The sequence below is a fragment of the Jaculus jaculus genome, chromosome 19 (genome assembly GCF_020740685.1).
Source record: "Jaculus jaculus isolate mJacJac1 chromosome 19, mJacJac1.mat.Y.cur, whole genome shotgun sequence".
NCBI lineage: Eukaryota > Metazoa > Chordata > Mammalia > Rodentia > Dipodidae > Jaculus > Jaculus jaculus.
The window spans coordinates 14,386,670-14,404,608 of NC_059120.1; positions in this window are offsets into that span (position 1 = coordinate 14,386,670).

Below are 17,939 nucleotides of genomic sequence, written 5' to 3' on the forward strand. Positions count from 1 at the left end.
AGGGTGGCCTTGAACTCATGTCGATCCTTCTACCCCTGCCTCTCGAGTGCTAGGATTAAAGACGTGTGCCACCACACCTGGCTTCATCTGGGATTTTTACAAAATATTTGATTCATCTATTTATTTGAAAAAGAGGAAGAGAGGCAGATAGAAAGAGAATGGGCACACCAGAGCCTGTAAGCCACTGCAAATAAATTCCAGATACATGTGACCCCTTGTGCGTCTGGCTTATGTGGGTACTGGGGAATTGAACCTGCGTCCTTAAGTTTTGCAAGCAAGTGCCTTAAGCATTAAGTCATCTCTCATCATCTATGGTAAGTGGGTGCGGCATGGATTTCGGATGCAGACACTCCTAACTTTGATTCCTAGTCTTGCTGTGTTGTATAACCTAGGTTTTCTTAAAACCCATGCTCTATCAGTTTTCCATCTGTTTTTTGTTTGTTGCTTGCTTTTTGAGGTAGCATCTTGCTCCAGCTTAGGCTGACTTGGAATTCATTATGTAGTCTCAGGCTGGCCTTGAACTCACAGTGATCCTCCTACCTCAGCCTCCGAAGCGTGTGCTACCACACTTGGCTTAGTTCCGTTTTGCTATAAGCCTCAGAGGACGGAACATTCATGGGCTATGTTACCTGGAACCCCATGTTTGTTAGGTTTACCCAGTGGAGAAAAGTGACTCTTGTAAAGGAGGTGGGAGAAAAGAGAAGGGAAGCTGACGGGAGCTCTCCTCTGGCTCCCTTCCTGCCTTGTCAGGGTCCGAGCGACAGCAGCGCCCTTCCACCACCATGGCTTCTACGGTGAGCCCTCAGCGGGATTCTGATGGTGCCAGTTTGCTCTCATTATCCCCATTAAGAAATGGCATGGGGGCTGGAGAGATGGCTTAGCGGTTAAGTGCTTGCCTGTGAAGCCTAAGGACCCCGGTTCGAGGCTCGGTTCCCCAGGTCCCACGTTAGCCAGACGCACAAGGGGGTGCACACGTCTGGAGTTCGTTTGCAGAGGCTGGGAGCCCTGGCACGCCCATTCTCTCTCTCTCTCCCTCTATCTGTCTTTCTCCCTGTGTCTGTCACTCTCAAATAAATAAATAAATAATGAACAAAAAATTTAAAAAAAAAGAAATGGGCATGGGCTAGTCTCTAGAGCCTCAATGTTTCTTGTTAGTTCTCTTTACTCTGCCCATAACTCTTAAAAACACCCCCTTTGTTAAATAGCCCCTTCAAATTCTAGTTATGTATGTCATTTCCTTTTAACATGGGATGAGTCACTATAATTTATGTGTGAAGTGGAAATTGGAGCTGTTGTGAAGATGAAATGTGACCAGCATGTACAGAGGACTGTCTGATGGCTTGGGGCACATGCAGCCCCTAATATTAATAGTCACTGTGTTCTTGTGCCAAACCCTGTGGTCAGGACTAGAGTTTCCTTCTATGCCTCTGCAAGATGCCCACGCTTCAGCTCTCAATATCGCAGTCCTTCAAGTGAGGAAACCTACACAGGGCTCTTCTCCAGTGACAGACCACCACCAGCCCCCTCCCCCCAGTGCCCTTCAAAGTCAACCTTCTCTGTCCCCCACCTCTTCCTCCACGAGCAGCATGTCCCTTTTCTGGATTTCCACCACTTTCTCCACATTCTGTTTCTCTGCTATTTCTCACCTTCTGCAGCCAAGTATAATAGCCCACTGATGCTGGCATCATCCACCTCATTATAACCCCATTAGAGGCTAATGAGATGAAATTTTCTGAAAAGCACCAAGTGCCTCTAACTGTTGAATTTTACCACGAAGTTTGTGATGTCATGGATAAGGAGATGGCTATATGCTAAAGGGAACATGGCTCCAAACTTTCATAATTTGTGTGTGTGTGTGTGTGTGTGTGTGTGTGTGTGTGTGTGTGTGTTGGGGGCTAATGATAAGGTGTCACTTTAGCCCAGGCTGACCTGGAACTCACTATGTAGTGCCAGGCTGGCCTCGAACTCACAGAAATCCTACTCCTGCTTCCTGAGTGCTAGGGTTAAAGACATGCACCACAACTGGTCCATCATTCTTTCTCCACTTTTCCAAAGCTTTTGTGATATTATATTCCAAAAGTATTTTTCGTGATTATTTCATACTTAAACATATGTCATGGGGGAAGAAATAGCCTGCAGAGACTTTCCAGTGTTGAGTAATGCAAATGTACATTATTTGTTTATTTGCATTGAGAAAGATTGAGAGAGAAAGAGAGAGAGAGAGAGAGAGAGAGAGAGAGAGAATGGGCACTCCACAGCCTCCAGCCACTGCAAACAAACTCCAGATACATGCACCACTTTGTGCATCTGGCTTTATGTGGGTTCTGGGGAATCTAACACGGGTTATTAGGCTTTCCAGGCAAGTTCTTAATTGCTGAGCCATCTCTCCAGTCCCTATAATTTCTTTTTTACATTTAAGATGTGCTACATCTCTATGTGCGTATACAGCCATGCACATACCACAGGGCTTTCTGTGAAATGAAGTGGCTTCATTCGCTTTTGAAGAAAAATGAAGTGTCAGGTGGGAAGCGTCACAGGATCACACTTGCTCTTGTGTGGATGTGCACAATTGTTTTAAAGTCACGTTGGTGTACACCTGCCCAGGAATTCTCCTTCTTTGCTTTCTCTTGCCTTCTTTTCTTTCATGTATCTGTCCCTGCCTTTTCCATTGCTTTTCTCCTACCTTGGCATGTCTTTTCCTTTGGGTAAGCTAATACGAGCCCATGATTTCAACAACACTGGCACAAACCTTCATTTCAAACTCACAGGAACCCCTACCTCGGCCTCCTGATTGTTGGGATGCATACGTCACCACATCTGCTATCTCTTTCCTTTCCTTTTCTTTTCTTTTTTTTTGGTTTTTCGAGGAAGGGTCTCACTCTAGTCCAGGCTGACCTGGAATTCACTCTGTAGTCTCAGGGTGCCCTTGAACTCACGGCGATCCTCCTACCTCTGCCACCCAAGTGCTGGGATTAAAGGTGTGTGTCACCACACCAGGCCATCTCTTTCCTTTTCTTTTGTCAAATATTTTATGTTTTTATTTGACAGAGAGAGTCCTGTGCATCTGGCTTTATGGGAACTGGAGAATCAAACCCAGGCACTTAGGCTTCACGGGCAAGCACCTAAGCTACTGAGCCATCTCTCCTTTTCTAAGCCCTATCCTTTCTATACAGGGAGTCACATAACCAGTGACCTATACAGACATCCTTCTTCTTCATCTTCACATTTAATCAGTAACATCTTCTGGCAGATCTATGGCCTGACATGGCTCAAATCCATCCACGTCTTTCCATCCCCACTCACTGTGAGCAGGAAGTTCTGAGCCTTGGCTTCCTGGATTACTGCCACTGTTCTCTTTCCCAAAGTCATTTTTCCAAGCCATAGGTCTGGCTAGGCCACTCTCCTGCTAAGTACTTCAGTGGCTCCCACTCCCTCAGAGTGGCCCACAAGGCCCCCTCTTCTCCCACGTGGCCTCTCCCAACTCTCCAGCCCCCTCCACGCTGGCCGTTCCTCCACCCCATTCTTCCTCGGGCCTCTGGGTCTGCGCATCGTGTTCTATTTCCTGGAAAGTGTATGTCATAATGAGACCCATTCTTGTCAGTGAAGGCAGCACACATTCCACAAAGCCCTCCCTGACTCCCACAAGCTGGATGACAAGCCTGCCGCCCTGTTCTTACTGCTGGCACACGGGGCTTCACAGCTTGATAGTTTGAGGAGCTTTTGGCAAACAGGCACTTTCTACAAATTTTATTACTGAATCTCCACTTCAGGTATTAAAGGATGGTTTCTTTCTGAGCGCAGGCCTTCATCTGTAAAGCAGGAATAGTGATTCCGTTCTCATGTTGTTATTATGAGAATCAAATCAAATGAATGTGTGTCTTCTACTGGGTAAGATAGCCCTTTGTGGTTTTTTTAATTAAAAAAATTTTTATTTATTTATTTGAGAGCGACAAACAGAGAAAGAGTCAGAGAGAGAGAGAGAGAGAGAGAGAGAGAGAGAGAGAATGGGCGTACCAGGGCATCCAGCCACTGTAAATGAACTTCAGACATGTGTGCCCCCTTGTGCATCTGGCTAAGTTGTGTCCTGGGGAATGGAGCCTTGAACTGGGGTCCTTAGGCTTCACAGGCAAGCGCTTAACCACTAAGTGATCTCTCCAGCCCCCTTTGTGGGTTTTAAAAAATATTTTATTTATTTGAGAGAGAGAGAGATAAAGAGGCAGGGAGAGAGAAAGGGCATGTCAGGGCCTCTAGCCACTGCAAATGATCTCCAGATGCATGTGCCCCCCTGTGAATCTGGCTTATGTGGGTCGTGTGGAATTGAACCTGTGTCCTTTGGCTTTGCAAGCAAGTGCATTAACCTCTAAGCCATCTCTCCAGCCACGTGCTGTTTTTATTTTTTTAAAAAAACAGATCTTGAAGGGATACTTTTTTAAAATTATTGATATGATTTTTAATCTTTAATTTATTTATCAGAGAAAGAGGGAGGGAAGGAGAGAGAGAATGGTTGCACCAGGGCCTCCAGCCACTGCAGACGAACTCCAGACAAGTGTGCCCCCTTGTGCATCTGGCTAATGTGGGTCCTGGGGAATCAAACCTGGGTCCTTTGGCTTTGCAGACACATGCTGAAGCCATCCCTCCAGCCCACTGTGGTGTTTTTTTTTTTTTAAGTTTTATTTTTATTAATTAGAAACATTGTTGTTCAGACAAATCATGCATTGTCCCTGTTCCCCTCCTCCTCACCCCCATTCCATGGAGGGCCCTCCTCAGTGGGGTTACTGGTATTCACCATGAAGCTGTGGGTTATGAGCTGTGAGAGCAGCTGTCAGTCACTGGGGGCCCCGGGAGCCGAGCCGCTGGATGCGCCTTCCCACCCCATGGCTCTTAGAATCTTTCCACCCCCTCTTTCACAGAAATGGCCCTTTGTTTAAGTGCTGACTCCATCAACTTACTACCTCTCCAATTCTGGTGAATTAACTTTACATACAGTTCTCCTACCATTTTTCTTGTTCATAAAATGAAGATGACACCTAAGCTATGGTATTATATGCACTAGTGAATGGCTGGTATAAAACACATGTTGAATTGTGTATGCATAATAAATGCTCAATACATGTCAGTCACTTCTGTGATATGAAGGAAAATGAGGAGGAGGAGGAGGAAGAGGAAGAAGAGGAGAGAAGAAAACTGGCAAAGTCTGGTAATAATTGGCTCACAATAAAAGACACTCATTCCATTCATTGTTGTGATACCTTCATTCTATGATCAAATCTCATTACAAAAAAAAACAAAAACAAAAACAAATGTTAGCCAGGCGTGGTGGCGCACACCTTTAATCCCAGCATTTGGGAGGCAGAGGTAGGAGGGGATTGCTGTGAGTTTGAGGCCACCCTAGACGGCATAGTGAATTTCAGGTCAGCCTGGACTAGAGTGAAACCCTACCTCAAAAAACCAAAAAAAAAAAAAAAAAAAAAAGTCCCCAACTTATTCAAGAGAATTACAACATTCTTACGCTAAATTCTGGTGAGAATTTATTTCCTTTTAAAGACATCGATTGCTGCAAAATTCTTCATTTTCTTTTTTGTTTTATTTTGTGTTTTGTCGAGGTAGGGTCTCACTCTAGCCCTGGCTGACCTGCATTGTAATTCACTGTGTAGTCTCAGGCTGGCCTCAAACTCTCGCAATCCTCCTACCTCTGCTTCCAGAATGGTGAGATTAAAGCCGTGCGCCACCCAGCCCAGCCACTTCACTTTCTTGCCAGCACTGGGGTAAATCACAGTGACCTGCACCATGCATAAGTAAGGGGTGCATCTTACAAGCGTCTGGTGGTTTTGTGGAGCGAGCCTCACCATGCCCACTGCGTGAGCTCCTGCTTCCGTGGTGGTCGACACACCCATCTTTACCTCATCCTTCACCCATTGTCTCTTCATCTCCTTCTCTTTGCACACTCACTTTTCCAAAATCACTCTTTGGTCCAGTGGTCTATTGATCCATCATCCCTGGCCCCCAAACACTGGCTTAGGATAGTCGCTGTGTTTAGTGCGTGGTTCGCGGATCAGGAGGGCGGGGCAGGGCACGCGTTGGCAGGTCTGTTCTGACCCACGCAGAGAGTTGGAGAAACCGTTTCCTGGGTGGCTCCCTCCCTCATCCTGGCACCCAGTGTTCCGTGCCCTCTCGTCAACATGGGCGTCCTCTGCAGGGCCTCTCCATCTGACTTGCGCTCTTTGCAGCACAGCTTCTCACTCGGCTCCCTGAAGGTGGTCGAGGAAGTTCTCAGGCCCCTGGCGAGCTTCAGGTACAATCAAGGCAACATGTTTGCTGCCAGTTTATGAGGGTCAGAGTAAGCCCAACTCTGTGCGGGTTCCGCGGGAGGGGCGTGGATAGCCCTTCCTGATGGGAGTTCTGCACGTCACACTCATTTGCACACTTCTGCTATTATTCTACCATTGTGTTCTAGAACAGTATTTAAGTTCTGTCTTTGGAGATTTTTCTCTTCTATTTTCTGAAGTTTTATTTTCTGTTTTCATTTTGTTTTGTTTTTGTTTACAAGCTAGGGTCACCCTCTAGTCCAGGCTGACCTGGAACTTACCCTGCAGACCCAGGCTGGCCTTGAACTCATGGTGATCCTCCGACCTCGGCCTCCCAAGTGTTGGGATTAGAGGAAGCGCCACCGTGATCGGCTTACTAATTTTTTCTATAGTAAAATCAGGATCCGTACTGACACATTTATTTGCACAATAAGTGCTATTTACTGACCAGTACAGTGCTAGAATCATCCACAAAGAGACATAGCTATTAGTCAACCAATTATATATACATATATATTCATAAGAGAAGTTTCTATAAAGGAAAAGGACTGGATATCATGAGCATGTATTATAATGTACAAACCCCAATATGTCTTAAGAATCAAAGAAAGCTCCCCCGGGGAGGTGACTTTTGAGCTGAGAATTAAAGGAAAGGAAGGTAGGTGTTGACTCCGAGTGGAAACGACACATCAGTCTGAGGGAGTAAAGAGACAAGGAGATTGGGAATTGGTTGCATGTGAAAAAGTAAGTCAGGGCTCGAGAGATGGCTTAGCAATTAAGGCATTGCCTGCAAAGCCTAAGGACCCATGCCCTGCTCTTCAGGTCCCACACAAGCCAGACATGCAAAGGTGAGGCGAGGTGGCACATGAGCACAAGGTGGCACATGCATCTGGAGTTCAAGAGCAGCGGCTGTAGGACCTGGTGTGCCCTCTCTCCCTCTGTCATAAAAAAATATTAAAAAAAAAAAAGAAAGAAAGAAGTACATGGCGTACACCCGAAATTCAGTCAGAGATACTGTTGGCTTTGTTTTAAAACCTGAGGGTCAGGGGACGGAGGGTCCACTCCCAGCTGAGACTCCTGCCACTGGCTGGCTTCCCGGTGATGGTGGGGAGTGTCCCTGACATGCCACCTGCCCTATGTGCACCTCCTCTATCACTGCAAGAGCGCCCCCTACGATGTCATGACAAGCTGTGGAGGAGTCTTTCAGATTCCGAGAAACCAGCTCTGAAATGCAGACTATACACGCACGCAGTGCAAACAATAAGACGCACTCTGGGAGCCGGGCGTGGTGGCGCACACCTTTGTTTAGTCCCAGCCCTTGAGAGGCAGAGACGGGAGGATCACTGTGAGTTAGAGGCAGCCGGGCAGCCTTGGGACCGCATAACACACTTCAGGTCAGCCTGGGCTAGTGAGACCCTGCTTCAAAAAATAAATAAATAAATAAATAAACATCACTCTCTGGTGGTATGATAGAATGTAGCTTAAATGTAAATCAAGGTCAACTCATGCCAAGGTGATCCAACTCTCTGGGCATTAGATATGACCCATACTAAGTGTAATACATGTGTGTATTTGTGTATGTATTATAATTTTTATCTGAAAGCTAGATAAAAATCACAATTTGTGTTCACACTGGTCATTCACATAAAACTTTACTATATTTTGGAAATCTATATTAATATCACAACCATCATTAAAATATGCAAAATAAAAAAGGCTGTGCAGATTATCCCTAATTTACTCTATTAGGATATTTTATACTTTTTTAAACAGATGTATATTTATTTATTTATTTATTTATCTATTAGAGATAGAGAGGGAGAGAGAGAGAGAATGAGAATGGGCACACCCGGGCCTCTAGCAAACGAACTCCAGATGCATGTACCATTATGTGCATCTGGCTTACGTAGGACCTGGAGAATTGAACCTGGGTCCTTAGGCTTCACAGGCATGTGCCTTAACCACTAAGCAATCTCTCCAGCCCTGGATATTTTATACTTTTTTTGGGGGGGTTGAGGTAGGGTCTCACTCTAGCCCAGGCTGACCTGGAATTCACTATGGAGTCTCAGGGTGGCCTCGAACTCACGGCAATCCTCCTACCTCTGCCTCCCAAGTACTGGGATTAAAGGCATGCGCCACCAAGCCCAGTTTGTAATATACTTTTATCCTATAGTATGTGGCCTTAAAGTCTCTCTGCAGATTAAATTATTTTATTGCTTTTGCTGTAATTGGAAAGATTAATTAACAATGCCATCTGCCAGTGTAAAAGTAAAAAAAGAATCAGAAAGATCTTCTTTTATGAAAGAAGTTTTCAAAAGTATAAAGCAAAAGAAAAGAGACTGTCTTGGAAATAATGTTTTTTTCCCTCATGAGAATACTATGACAGATATGGACCATTTTAGGGGGAAACTGGACAAGAATATTATGCTAAAAAATCAGAACTGTTGGGCTGGAGAGATGGCTTAGCAGTTAAGGCTCTTGCTTGCAAAGCCAAAGGACACAGGTTGAACTCTCCAGGACCCACATAAAACCAGATGCACAAGGTAGTGCCTGTGTGTGGAGTTGGTTTTCAGCAGCTGGAGACCCTAGTGAGAGTTTTCTCTCTCTCTCTCTCTCTCTCTCTCTCTAATAAATAAATAAAATAAATTTAAAAATCAAAATTGTTCTTGTATGTAAAAAAAAAAAAATCACAAGTTCGCACATGGCATGCTTCTTTAAGAAAGGAGAACTTGACTTTAATATGCTTTTTACCAAGAGCTCATCCTGACAACTTAATTAATTTAGGTATCATCCTTTCAGCGCAACTACCCTCTTTTATTGTGATTTATTTCGTGCTTCTAGAGCTTTACAACAGTGCCCGCCTTGTTACAATAGTGCTGATTCTCATCAGATGGTCATTGGCAGATAGGCTGCGGACTGAGGGAGCCGCTGGACATTGTCAGGGAGGATTAATGGCGGCCAGTTGAGGAAAAGCGGCCTTCGACAGTTGCACAGCCTTCTTCCAGACTTTACGTTTCTAGACAATACTACATTCTATCTAAGTCTGTGTTACTTTATAATCTTAGTTCTAAGAAAGACTTTAAAACTACTGTATCCTTAGCCAGGTGTGGTGGTGCATGCCTTTAATCCCAGCACTCTGGAGGCAGAGGTAGGAGGATCTCCATGAGTTCGAGGCCACCCTGAGACTCCATAGTGAATTCCAGGTCAGCTAGAGCTAGAGTGAGACCCTTCCTTGAAAAACCAAAAAACAACAACAAAAAAATCTACTATATCCTTTAAATCCTTTATGCTTTTATTACCCCTTTGAAAGTTCAAACAGGTTTTCCCTTTAGTTTTTCACAGTAGGGCCTCACAGTAGCCCAGGCTGACCTAGAATTCAGTATATAGCCTCAGGGTGGTCTTGAACTCATGAAAATCCTCCTACTTCTGCCTCCTGAGTGCTGGGACCAAAAGTGTGTGTCACCACACCTGGTTGTTTAGATGATTTTTGGTTTAGTTTTTAAGGTAGGGTCTTTTTGTTCATAGTATACTAAACACTACCATATATGGGTATGTATAGAAAAAATAGTATATGTAATGTTGAGCACTCTCTACAGTTTCAGGAATCTACAGAATGTTTTGCAACATGCCCCTCAAAAAGGGGGAACCACTGAGCCGGGTTTGGTGGCGCACGCCTTTAATCCTGACACTGGGGAGGCAGGGGTAGAAGGATCACTTTGAATTCAAGGCCAGCCTGAGACACATAGTGAGTTCCAGGTCAGCCTGGGCTAGAGTGAGACCCTACCTCAAAAAAAAAAAAAAAAAAAAAAAAAAAAAGAGCCAGGTGTGGTGGCGCACGCCTTTAATCCCAGCACTCGGGAGGCAGAGGTAGGAGGATCGCCGTGAGTTCGAGGCCACCCTGAGACTCCATAGTGAATTCCAGGTCAGCCTGAGCCAGAGTGAGACCCTACCTTGAAAAAAAGGGGGGGGGGGTGGGAGGGGAACTACTCTCTGGTGCCATTTCTTTTCGTTTTCTTTTCAATCTTTTTTTATTAACAATTTCCATGTTTATAAAAAAAAAAATCCCATGGTAATACCCTCCCTCCCCCCACTTTCCCCTTTGAATCTCCATTATATCCCCTCCCCCTCTCAATCAGTCTCACTTATTTTGATGTCATCATCTTTTCCTCCTCTTATGATGGTCTTGTGTAGGTAGTGTCAGGCACGGTGAGGTCATGGATATCCAGGTCATTTTGTGTCTGGAGGAGCACGTTGTAAGGAGTCCTACCCTTCCTTTGGCTCTTACATTCTTTCCGCCACCTAATCCGCAATAAACCCTGAGCCTTGGAAGGTGTGATGGAGATATTGCAGTACTGAGCACTCCTGTCATTTCTTTCCAGTGCCATGATGCCTTCTGAGTCATCCCAAGGTCACTGCCATCTGAAAAGAGAAGGTTCTCTACTAAAAGTGAGAGGCATTAATATAAGGGTAGGAATATTAAGAGAAGTGCTTACTGGGCAGTTTGGTAAGCATAGTACATACATTCATTTAGAACCGTTTCTGCTCCTTATTCCTGTCCGTCTCCTTCTCTGAGCTTATCACACTGCTCTGAACAGACGTTGAATTAAATCCAAAGAGCGCATGTCTACTTTCGTAGGAGCAACTGTGAGCAATTAGAAGAGAAAACAGAGCATGTGACAAAACAGCTACTTTTGCAGAAATGTGGGAGAACTAAACCATTGTCGGTGGCTCAACACTTCTGTCAGTTGATTAAACTGTGACACAGTTAAAATTCATCCTTGGAATCCTCGCGTGCTCCGCGGCTCCATCCCACACCCTCAGCAATCCCCAGCCTCATTGTTGCCTTTCTCAGCCAGCCTGGAAGAGCCAAACGTGTGCCTCTGGAGTTCATTCCTTCAGATTCTCCTCAGTGTCTAAGCCTATTAAACCCATTTGGAATCCTAGATAAAAATAGTTAATTCAAGGCTTTCATGTTGAGTGATTGTTCGAGGCATTGTGGCCCAATAGTCTTGATGATTGAACACTTTCACTTTCATCATTTAAAAAAATCGGAAATAACTGGAACTCCCTACAATAAAGGAATAGATCAACAAATCATGGCACATCCTTACTATGAGACATTCTGTAGCCATTAAAAAATGCTTTTGAGGGCTGGAGAGATGGCTTAGCAGCTGAGGCGTTTGCAGGTGAAGCCTAAGAATGCATGTTTGAATCTCCAGGTCCCATGTAGCCCGAGGCAGTGATGCACGCACACAATGTCACACATGTGCATAAGGGGGACACACATCTGGAGTTTGTTCACAGCAGCTGAAAGGCCCTGGTGCACCCATTCTCTCTCTCTCTCCCTCCTCCTTCTCTGTCTCAAAAATAAAATAAGCTGGGCATGGTGGCACACACCTTTAATCCCAGCACTCAGGAGGCAGAGAGGTAGGAGAATCACCATGAGTTCGTGGCCACCCTGAGACACATAGTGAATTCCAGGTCAGCCTGGGCTAGACTGAGACCCTACCTCAAAAAACCAAAAAATAATAAATAAGTAAATAAATAAAAAGAATTATTCTTGAAGAGCCAACTGCCTAATTCATCTACCTCATCTGCCTGGACCCCAAAATCACTTTACCTGCGTGATGACACAAATCCAGCTCTCTGGACTAGCCTGAAAACCAGTTCCAGGGAGATGGTGACAAACACTGTAGTCATTCAAACGTCATCAAAACAGATTCAGAGGCTACAGAGAAAACAATACTAAATCAGGTCCCTATCTGACCCACGAAGGCTCAGGGACCATTGTGAAAGGGTAGGGGTGGGGGGAGGCAAAAAGATTATAAGAGCCTCAGAGTAGGTGGGAAAAGTCCCCTTCCCCCCCCCCCCACCTCACCCACTAAGACCTCTTGGTACTCACAGTAAATACCAATAACCCTACAGGAGAATGTTTTCGAGAGGGCCAGATGTGGTGGCACACACCTTTAATCCCAGCAAGCAGGAGGCAGAGGTAGGAGGATTTCAGTGAGTTCGAGGCCAGCCTGAGGCTACAGAATGAGTTTCAGGTCAGCCTGGGCTGCAGTGAGACCCTGTCTTGACAAAACAAACAAACAAAATTTCTTTCTGGAAAGGTTATAAGTCTAGTCCAACTTGAGAGATTGAAAACAAATTATTACTATGTTATCCTAAGTGTTATGTACAACAACATGTCATGAGAACTATCTACCTATATGGATTATTGGAGATTTAATGTGATACCATCACCAACACCTTTGATTTTTCAGAAGTTTCTAGTGTTTTAAGAAAGGAGCAGTTAACCAATTTTTATAAAAAATCTTTAGGGCCACATGTACTGAAAAATTTAAGCATTTATTTTTTTTTAATTTTTCTTTACTTATTTGAGAGAGAGAGAAAAAAACAGGTGGGAGGGAGGAGAGAGAAAGAGAGAAAGAGAGGGGGGGGGGAGACAAAGAGAATAGGCCCTTCAGGGCCTCCAGCTGCTGCAAACAAACTCCAGATGCATGCGCCCCTTGTGCATCTGGCTTATGTGGGTTCTGGGGAATTGAACCTGGGTCTGTTGGCTTTGCAGGCAAATGCCTTAACTGCTAAGCCATTTCTCCAGCCCCCAAATTTAATCATTAAAAAAATTATTTTTATTTATGTGTACGTGTGTGTGTGTGTGTGTGTGTGTGTGTGTGTGTGTGTAAGTGTGCCATACACACTGCAAACAGAACACCAGCTGCTTGTACCACGTCTTGCATTTGGCTTTACATAGATGCTGAGTAATTGAACTCAGGCCAACTGGCTTTCCAAGCTAGCACCTTGAACCACTGAGCCATCTCCCCAGCCTCAAGGATTTTTAATTTTTACAGAAATAATGTGGTAAGTATACCTGTTTTCCTAACACCCGGGTGATTCTGGGGCACCAGTCTGTGATTAAACATAATAAACTACCCATGGAGATAAATGAGGATTATAAGGGTTCATATCAATGTTGGACATCCAAGCTTGTTTCTAAAACACACTGCATTTCAGAGCCCTTTGCATTTTGGGAACTTTTGGGAAAAGTATGTGTGTGTGTGGGGGGGGGTTAGAGCTTATGGAGACACATTTTTTCCTATCACTCTCACTCCTTACTCATTCAACCCAGCTCTTGTTCTGGCTGAATGTAAACTTTTTTTGTTTTAATTTTTTTTTATTTAATTTTTTTGAGTTTGGGTCTCAGTCTAGCCCAGGCTGACCTGGAATTCACTATATATCTGAGGGTAGCCTTGAACTAAAGGCCTCTACCTCTACCCTCCTACCTCTGCTTCCCCAGTGCTGGGATTAAAGGACAAAATTAAAACACTTATTACAACATGTGGTCATATTTGATCACATACACATGCACCAGGAGAAAACAGTGACTTAATCCTATGTCTTGAAGATACAAGTAACTAAAAGGCCAAGGGCTTTGTTGGAGGAAAAGGAAATACTGATTTGCAAGTATTTAAAAACATGTCAAGAAATATGTGGGTCATCTATGCAAAACTAGAATGAATAGAACTGAGAAAATGCAGTTCCTGGTGCATTTTAAGGTTGTCTTTAGATCAAACATTTCAAATCTCTCTTGGAAGATGTGACTTCAGAACTAAAATATAAAAATGGGCTGGTGAATGGCTTAGCAGTTAAGGCATTTGCCTGTGAAGCCTAAGGACCCTGGTTCGATTCCCCAGGACCCATGTAAGCCAGCTGCACAAGGGGGCACACGCGTATGGAATTCTTTTGCAGTGGGTAAAGGCCCTGGCACACCCATTCTCTCTTTCCCTACATATAACCCCCCCCTCAAGTAAATGAATAAATAAATAAAATAATTTTTAAAAGGAAAGAAAAAAAGTAAGACTGCTGAGTTTACTGATGCCTTAGCCAGTTCAGGAGAATTTTTATTTTTTATTTTTTTCGTTTTGCAAGAGGTGTCTCGCTCTGGCCCAGGCTGACATGGAATTCACTATGTAGTCTCAGGGTGACCTTGAACTCACAGCGATCCTCCTACCCGTGCTTCCCAAATGCTCAGATCAAAGGTGTGTGCCCCCACGCCCAGCTCTAGTTCAGGAGAAATTGTTATGCCTGTCTTGTCTGTGTATATATATCTACCTACTTTAATCTAAAAGATAGACACTTTGTAATATAAAGTGTTTTTCTTATTTTTTGTGGAATAATGGATTATATGCTGTGTCTGAGCTAATATCGCATACCACGGAGGACAAGTAGAAATTCCCATGAAGTGACAGATAAGCGGTTTTGGGGCAAAAACGCTGCCAAGAATGACTCATTTGAAATCAACCTTGACAGTTTTCCTGCTGACAAGACAGGCAGAGAAGACTAGAACAAAGGTTAAAATCTTCAGCTCTGAAACGTGTGCTTTGGCATGAAGTCTTGCTCCTCTGAGCCCCACTCGTCCATGGGGATGAACCGCCTCATTTTCTCACATGCACAGAACTCCCAGCAAACTGGACACAGAGGGCTTTGGACAGAGATGGGAATTTTTAGCTAGGCGTGGTGACGCACGCCTTTAATCCCTGCATTCAGGAGACAGAGGTCAGAGGATTACCGTGAGTTCGAGGCCACCCTGAGAATACATAGGGAATTCCAGGTCAGCCTGGGTAGAGTGAGACCCTACCTCAAAAAACCAAACAGCAAAACTAACAAAGAAATGAGAATTTCTCCATGGCCTACAAACAATCACCCAATGCACGTTGATGTAAGCTGACCATTAAGACCTAAATTCCGCAATAATCTCTCAAGCAGCATTTAGACGCATTGCTTCCTCTCTCTCTATTCCCCTGTTGCCAGGACTGCCCACATAGAGTGGGCACGCCAGGGCCTCTAGCCACTGCAAACCAACTCCAGCCTCACTTGCCACTCATGTGTAGGCAACTGGTTCCTTTCCACAGGCCTGGGCGATAGGCCTGTAATCCTAGCTGCCCAGAGGCTAAGGAAGGAGGATTGCCAAGTTCAAGACCAGCCTGAGCCATGGAGTTAGTTTAAGGCTAGCTTGAGTAAATTAGTGTGACCCTATCTCAAAATAAGCAGTGGGAAAAAGGGCGGTCTAAGGATATAGCTCAGTGATAAAGTGCTTACTTAGCATGTGTGTGGCCCTGAGCTCAATATCCAGTATTGGAGGGGGAAAAAAAAAACAGAAAAGAAAGCAAAGAGGGGAGGGAAAGAGGCTAATTTGACCTCTCCTGAACACCCTTTTTGCCTCTAACTGGCATTATAAAAATAAATGTCACTCTTGAGCAATAAAAGGACACATGCATGCCATGAGATGTTGGAAGCAGGCAATTTTGAACATTTCCATCATTGCTTAGCATGATACTAAACTTCTTAGTAATTGATTTAGATTTGTGAGGGTTATGAACAGGCAAAGCAGAGCTGCGGTCACCATATTTTATTGTTAAGTTCACATTTCATCAGCATGCTATAGATTCCTGCCTTCATCATCATGACATTAAAATAAATGTTACTGGGCTGGAGAGATGGCTTAGTGGTTCAGGCACTGGCCTGTGATACCAAAGGACCCATGAAAGCCAGGTGACACGTGTGTCTGGAATTCATACGCAGTGGCTGGAGGCCCTGGTGCACCCATTCTCTCTTTCTCTCTTAAACATAACATATAAGAAGCAGTGTCCATTGATAAGCCTAATGTGTTTGCGCTTGTTTTCATTTGTGATGAGAAATGTTCTTTTGGGCTGGAAAGATGGCTTAGCTGTTAAGGTGTTTGCCTGCAAAGCCAAAGGATCCCAGTTCAATTCTCCAGGTCCCACGTAAGCCAGATGCACAAGGGGGCGGATGCATCTGGAGTTTGTTTGCAGTGGCTGGAAGCCCTGGCACACCCATTCTCTCTCTCTCTCTCTCTCTCTCTCTCTCTCTCAAATGAATAAATAAGTAAATAAAATATACTTTTAAAGCTTTTTAAAAAAATAAATAAATGTTACCCGTTTAATACCATAGTGTTGTGTAGCTTCTGTTAACAAAAACGAGGCTGCTGTTTCCCCTGCTCCTTCCTTCAGTTCTGTCCAGGCAATGACAAGAAGCAGGTAAGCCGCTTTCTGAAGAGCATCGGGACAGCTAGCCTAGGTCATCCTGTACTTCGTGACTGCAGAAGGAAAGAGGGAGCAGGTCGCAAGAGCACCACTGCTTTAGAAGCGCTTCATTATGGCCACGCGTGGCGGTGCAGGCCTTTAACCCCAGCTCTGGAAGGCAGAGAGCTAGGAGGATCACTGTGAGTTCAAGGCCTGAACTCACTGAGAGTTCGTTGTGAATGCCAAGTCAGCCTGGGTTACAATGAGACCCTACCTCCAAACAAAACAAACAACAGCAACAAAAAGAGCTTAACAATTACTTAATTAAGAAAGCATGTCCTGCCAGGCTGGGTGTGATGGCACACGCCTTTGGTGCCAGCACTTGGGAGGCAGAGGTCGAGGTAAGAGGATGACCGTGAGCTCAAGGCCACCCTGAGACAAAGTAGTCAGCCTACCTTGAAAAACCAAGAAATAAATGAGTAAATTAAATTTAAGAAAAGAAAATATTTTCTCAAGGACAGAAAATCTGGAGGCTTTGCAGATTTGGTGATTGTGAAACAACTAAACTAGGAGAAATACCCCAGTATCCCTATTGTTTTCACCCCGAACTATGTAATAAATGACATCAGGACTGAAGTGCAGTGAATTCTGTTGAATTTAAGCTTTTCTCTCAGCTTCATGGCATGGTAATGAAATGGTCTCCTGCTTTTGAGACGAACATAAAGCCTGCGTTCATCTCAGGGCTGTGACGTTTCTCATCACCAATGAAAACAAGCGCAAACACATTAGGCTTATCAATGAACACTGCTTCTTGTATGTTACTTATTTTACTTTTTCATGGGTGTATATTCATGTCACATGGTGATGAGTTTCTGTGATAGTTTGAATGTGGACAGTTTCCCACAGCCTCGTGTGCTTGTAATTAAGCCTCATGCTCAGGCCCCAGCTGGTGGAGCCTTGCTGGAGGAAGTGTGTCAATGGGCGGGGGGATTTAGGATTTTATAATCCAGCCTCACTTGTTCGTGTTAGACCAGCTCACTCTTTAAAAAATCATTTTATTCACAAGTTCCATAAGTATAGATAATAGACCATAATTCCCACCCACCACTCTCCTCTCCCCCTCCCAAATCCACCTTCCATTGAACCCCTTTTTCCTTCAAATTAGTCTTTCTTCTATTTTGATGTCATCATTTTTCCCTCCTATTATGAAAGTCTTATGTAGGTAGTGTCAGGCACTGTGAAGTCATGAATATCAAAGATATTTTGTGTCTGGGAGACAGCCTTGTAGGCAGTCCTACCCTTTCTTTGGCTGTTACATTCTTTCCACCACCTCTTCTGCAATGGACCCTGAGCCTCGGAGGGTGTAACAGAGATGGCTCACGTAGTGTTGAACACTGGCACTTCTCAGCACTATGGTGACTTTAAAATTTTTTTCTTATTGACATCTTCCATAATTGTAGATAATAACCCATAGTAATTCCCTCCCTCTCCCCTCCTTTCCCCTTTAAAATTCCACTCTCTATCATATCCCCTCCCCTACTCAATCAGTCTCTCTTTTATTTTGATGTCATCATCTTTTCCTCCTATT